The sequence below is a fragment of the Cajanus cajan genome, chromosome 9 (genome assembly GCF_000230855.2).
Source record: "Cajanus cajan strain Asha chromosome 9, NIPB_CcT2T_4, whole genome shotgun sequence".
Taxonomy (NCBI): domain Eukaryota; kingdom Viridiplantae; phylum Streptophyta; class Magnoliopsida; order Fabales; family Fabaceae; genus Cajanus; species Cajanus cajan.
Window position 1 is genome coordinate 26890162 of NC_138525.1, and position 5754 is coordinate 26895915.

At 35.7% G+C, this 5754-nt stretch overlaps 1 long non-coding RNA gene across 1 annotated transcript; it reads left to right on the forward strand.

Annotated features, from left to right (window-relative positions):
* Positions 1 to 543: 543 nt before the first annotated feature.
* LOC145951871 (uncharacterized) lies at positions 544 to 2743 on the forward strand. Its single transcript, XR_014429812.1, has 2 exons — positions 544 to 1672; positions 2228 to 2743. It is a non-coding gene; the product is annotated as an uncharacterized LOC145951871 (long non-coding RNA).
* Positions 2744 to 5754: the final 3011 nt, after the last annotated feature.

Sequence of the window (5754 nt, forward strand, 5' to 3'; positions counted from 1 at the left end):
AACATGATAATGTGATATGAGAATGCATAAAGTCGTGATTGACATGCATCATTTGCATAAATGTTTTTAAGGGTATGATATGGAATACACCGCTAGGGAAGGCCCCCTTGTGTAAAAGCTTGGGGATTAGTCCTTGGGGATAACTCGGTTTGTAAGTCCTAGTCTCTTCCATTGTGTGCATGGGATGTATCTTGCGCGGCTTAGCTATCTCGACAAGACCCTGGTAGTATGTCCTTCTAGTGAGAGTGCGTAGAGGGTGTGACCCGACATGTACTCCTAGACTGCTCTTGTGTATTGCTAGTGGCAATACACCATGTGATATGTGTTACTGGCACCACATGCATGATAATATGTAGTCTGTGTCCATTACATGTGAATTTTAATGTTATATATTAAAGTGATTTTTATGCCTTTGATAAGTGGAATGTGATATTGTTGTTAATCCATCTATGCTATGTACACATACATGTCTTGTTTGTGTTTGGCTATCCGGTGTGTATTCCTACACCGTGAGCTAGAGTGAGATGTTTCTCACTCCCTTTTCTTTTGTGTTGTTTTCCTTGATTGTTATACAGGTAATTATCAGCATGAGGCTGAGGATATTGGTGACGAAGCTTAGGCTTTGTTTTGATAGGACATGTGACATCGAGGCATAGATAGGATTAGATTAGGATGTTATTCTTATTAAATTATTATGGAAAACTCAGTTTTATTTCTTTGTAATTCCACTGACATGTTATTTATATTAAGTTTATGAATGTGAACTCTTTACCTTTATGTGGTTGGAGATTTGGTTTTTAATGATGAAGAATTTTTTTTTATAATTACTGTATATGTATCTTGGGGTAGAAGGTGTCACACTTTCCGTTTCTTTCATTTCTTTCGTTACTAAATTTTCTACAAATGTTTCTGCGAAATTTTATCTCTAGGTAATATCTTCGTGGAAAATATATGTTTGCGAATTTTAAAATTTGCAAGAAATTTTCCTAGGAAAAAAAATTTGCAAGAAAGTTTCCTGTGAAATTTTTTGTGAATTTTTTTACAATAAATTTTAAATGAAAATTTCTTACGAAAAAAAAATCAAAGAAATTATTATTCATAAGTAATTTCTTTTTACAATTTCTATTAATAATTCTTCAACTTTCAAATGTTTACCATGAATTCATCCAAAGCATTAAGAAATTTGCTTCCATGCCTCTGACATAGGGATGGCAAATAAACTCGTACACGAGGGTAATACCCGAACCCGTCCCGACATTGACGGGGAATACCTGGTTTGACCGGGTACGGGTATGGGTATGGGTACGGGTAAAACTTGATATATTAAATCGGGTACGGGTACGGGTATGTAGTTACGCGCCCCGTACTCGTACCCGTACCTGTCTCCATCCCCATACCCGGTTTAATACTTGTCCCCGGTTTAATTATTTTAAAAAAATTTAAGGCTGTCTTATGACCAGTGTGCCACATTTCAAAATCTTTGCCCATCATATGCATTTGGGAGTTAGGGTTAAAAGTTGAGACTCAATCTCAAATCCCGGCATCCTGTAGTCGCACTGCACCACCACTTCAGCCTCCAAGGGATCGCCCCAGCCAGTCTAGCACCGCACTAGCTAGTTGCAACATTGCGCGTTGTGCTTTCTCCCTCCGAGCGGCTCCCTCCCTATGATTGGTATGTCTCTCTCTCTCTCTCTCTGAATCTCTCTAAATGTTAGATAATGTGAAACGTCTCTCTCTCTGAATGCAGAAAAGGCTTATGAAGGAGCTCGGATTAATGCATCAGTGCCTTTTGTAATTTTGTTCATGTCGTATTTATATATTATTCACATATCTTCACATTTTGATTTCTACATCTGTCTACTCTCATAAAGCCATAGTTATTAGTTACTTTCTAAATGCGATATTGATTTGTTTTATGCATAATTTTTGTGGCCTGAATTGAACTTGGTTCCCCTTCAATTATTGCAAATTGTGTGTTGTATGAATGAGCTTTCTGCACTTGTCATCTTTCTGGGTTTTCCCATTTTGGGCTTGTGCGGCTATTTCTGCTAGTACATTCAAACAGATTACATGTTTTGATGCTCATTGTGATGAATGCTTCATACGCCTTCCCCTCACTCTTATCCCGATAATCTTTATTGGTTTCCTTTGGCAATTTTTTCTTATTATTTTTTACTTTTTTCCTTTCTTTGAGAATCTAGCCACTTATTTATCACTACTTTTGCAGGTAGAAACTACTACTAGTTGTTTTGATCCCCTGGAGAAACAAAGAAGTTCTGCACACACTTCTCTGGTGGTGGAAGCTAAGTATTGTTAGTGGATACGTACTTTAGGATTTCATAACTAGTGCATAAAGAGTTCGATAAGGTTAGCTACTGCTATCATTCCCCCCTGTCACAACATCTTCATTGGATTGTTATTTGAAGGAATTTGAAAGCATGAAAGAAATTGAGAAAAGAAAAGCTTCCAGGAATAGTCAAACAAAGGGTTTAAGAAGAACCGAAAGGAGAGAGAATAAATTGCATCAAGATAATTATTCCAAAACATTGAATGAGAAAGGAACTGAATCTAAGACACCCAAGGATAGTAGGCCAAGTGCAAATAATTTTATAAGTGATTCAAACACGGCCACAGAGAATTTGAAACTCAATTCTAATTTTTATAAATTGTCTTATGATAGGTGGATTGAAGCTTAATGACATTACTCAACATTTTTCTCTTATAAGATGAATTCTATTTTCTATTTGAGAAATTTCAATTTATTTTGTTATTTCAACTCAATATTGTGGTTGTTTATTTGTGACATTACTTAACATTTGTGGTTGTTTAAATTGTAAGATTTTAATTATGTGTGGTTATTTATTATGATGTGAACTATTTGTAGTTGTTTAATTATTAAAAAGTCTCTTGAGTAAAATATGAGATAGAAAAACAACCCAATTATCATTGTAATATAACATAAAGATAAGTTAAATTTTTTTTTTGTAAAAAAAATTAATTTTTTTTATGGGTACGGGTATACCTGATACTCGACGGGGACGGGGATGGGACAAAAATCACATACCCGACGGGTATGGGGATGGGGACGGGTATGAGACTGAGTTGTGGGGACGGGGACGGGTATCATGAAACCCGTACCCGCCCCGCCCTGTTGCCATGCCTACTCTGACATGTGATAGATATGACATGTGATAAATAACCTTTTAAACTCTTAAATTATAAATTATACGTTTAACACTCAACCATACAAAATCAACTTTTAAGGTGAGTGTTGCTCCAACTTATATACTCTTTAATTGTTTTATTTCTAATCGACGTAGGACTTGAGGAAAATCTTTTATTTATAAATATTATTAAATATATATATATATATATATATATATATATATATTCTTATGGATTAAAATTGGCAGGAAAATCTGTAAGAAAAGTTACCTGCGAAATTTTTCTACCATTTAGTAAATATTACTTGCGAATTTATTTTTGCAAGAAACGCAAGAAACAAGATGAAATTCCTACAACATTTTCTGCAAATTTTTACCATGGAAAAAAATTCTATGATCATTAAAATTGTAGCAAAATTTGCAAAAGAAAATTGTAGATTATTTTTCATAAAAAATTTGTAAGAAATTTCTGTAAATTATTTTTCGCAAATAAATTTGGAAATTTTTTTGGTAAAATTATTATTGCAAGAAAATTCGTAAAAAAATATGCGAATATTTTTTTTTGTAGGAAAATGATCTTTTTCTAGTAGTGATACTAATCTCTATCCTCAAATTTCTTGGGTGTTGGCACTTATACTAGGAAATTCTAGTTCGACCATTAAGACAGTATAGTTAGGTATGATCGTACCACAACCTTGACATACATTACCAGGTCACTTGAGGGATTAGCCTGCTAGCTATATATCCTTAAGGTACGATGCAACCTTTTCAATAATTGGTTAAGGGTTGTAGCCTTCAATTTCATACCTTACTCCAAAATTGATTAAGGACCTCAATGAGACTCACCAACCCACTCCAAGAGCTTCACATCTACTCAAGGAGGGTATTTTAACCAATGGCCTCATAGAGCATCATGTCAATATCCACATCATGGACATTCAACAGTCAAAAATAATACATTTTATTCTAGTCCTAAGTCAATTCACATGCTTTAATGCCTACAACATTTTCAACATTAATGCCTTAACACACATCATCTATATGCATTACTTTAGGTAAATGAATATAGAGATGGACAACATCATTCAAGTCTAACATACTGATGCTCATCAACCATACAATAAACTATATATGCTATCTATGATCAACACACATAAAAAATCATCATCATTCAACATAAAACATGCAATAGATTAACCAATGTTATTCATGTTAACTATTTTACTCACCAAACAACAAGTATTTTCAAAACAACAACCCGTACTTGACACCATTGAGGTAGGAGTTCTCTACCTTGCCCACGCTTGATGCCACTAAACCCACGCCTAACGTGGTTGAGGTAGGGAACCCTTGGAACCCCACACCTGACATCACAAAAGCCACATCGACCCTTCTTTTACGTAGAGAACCTTTACTTGACTCACACTCGATTCACTTCATTGGCGCTTGACATTGTCTAGGTAGAGAGCCTCTACCTTGATCATGCTTGGCACCACCCAACTAGGGCCGAACATCAACATGTTAGAGACTTTCTAGTGCTCTCACGCTTAGAGTCATTCAAACCACACTTGACGCCTTTCCAACATGAGATAAGTATCTTTCCTCACGCTTGATTCCACCAATCCTACGCTTGGTGTGAATCGAGACTGAGGAATTTGGTTGAAACTGTGTCTAACACCATTATGGCATGCTCGACGCGACTACAATTTTTGCATTTTGTAGACCATGAATTTTCCTCCTGATGGAATAACACTAGGCCAAGAAGACCAAGAGGTGATATATTGAAGGAGGCAAGAGGAATAGGTTAGTGTTGAAAAACCATAGGAAGAGTGAGCCTACTTTTGGGCCTTAGCTCCTAAGTTTTTATTAGCATAACATTTATTTTTATTTCTATTTTGCCCTTGTCTTTAATTTCCTATTTTACCCTTGTATTTTAGGTATCTTAGACATAGGATTTATTTTACTTGTATTTCTCATTTTACCCTTGTATTTTGGGGTGCCTTAGTCATAGGATTTATTTTTACTTGTATTTCCCATTTTACCCTTGTATTATGGGGTGCCTTAGATTATAGGATTTTATTTTATAGCTAGGGTATTTTATTAGGGCTAGAAAAAGGCTTAGACATGTATTTTTGGTAGCATTGGATTTGTTTTTGGACTTGGTAAGGCTTAGGCCAAGTGGAGGGCACCTAGGATGCATGGTCTTATCACGCACCTACATGTAGCTTAACCAAACCCAAAGATTTCATCATTGGCCACCAAGTAGCATCTAGGGTTAATTTAGGTTTCATTTGAAATGCATTTAGCTTGCATTTTTCGGCCAAGGCACTCTCAAATGCAACCCTAATGTTTCCTTCCTTCTATAAATACCCTAGGCTATGCAACTTGTAATCACTTTGGAAATTAATATAGAATGAGCCTTTTGTGCCTTTATATTTTCCTTAGTCTCCCTTAGCTATTTTCGGCCAAACCCTACCCATCTTCACCTTGAGAGAAAAACCCTAGAAGTGGCCTTCAACTACCTTAGAGTGAGCCAAACCTAGAGTACCCCTCTCAAACCTTTCATCCATCACTTCATCCACACTCTCCA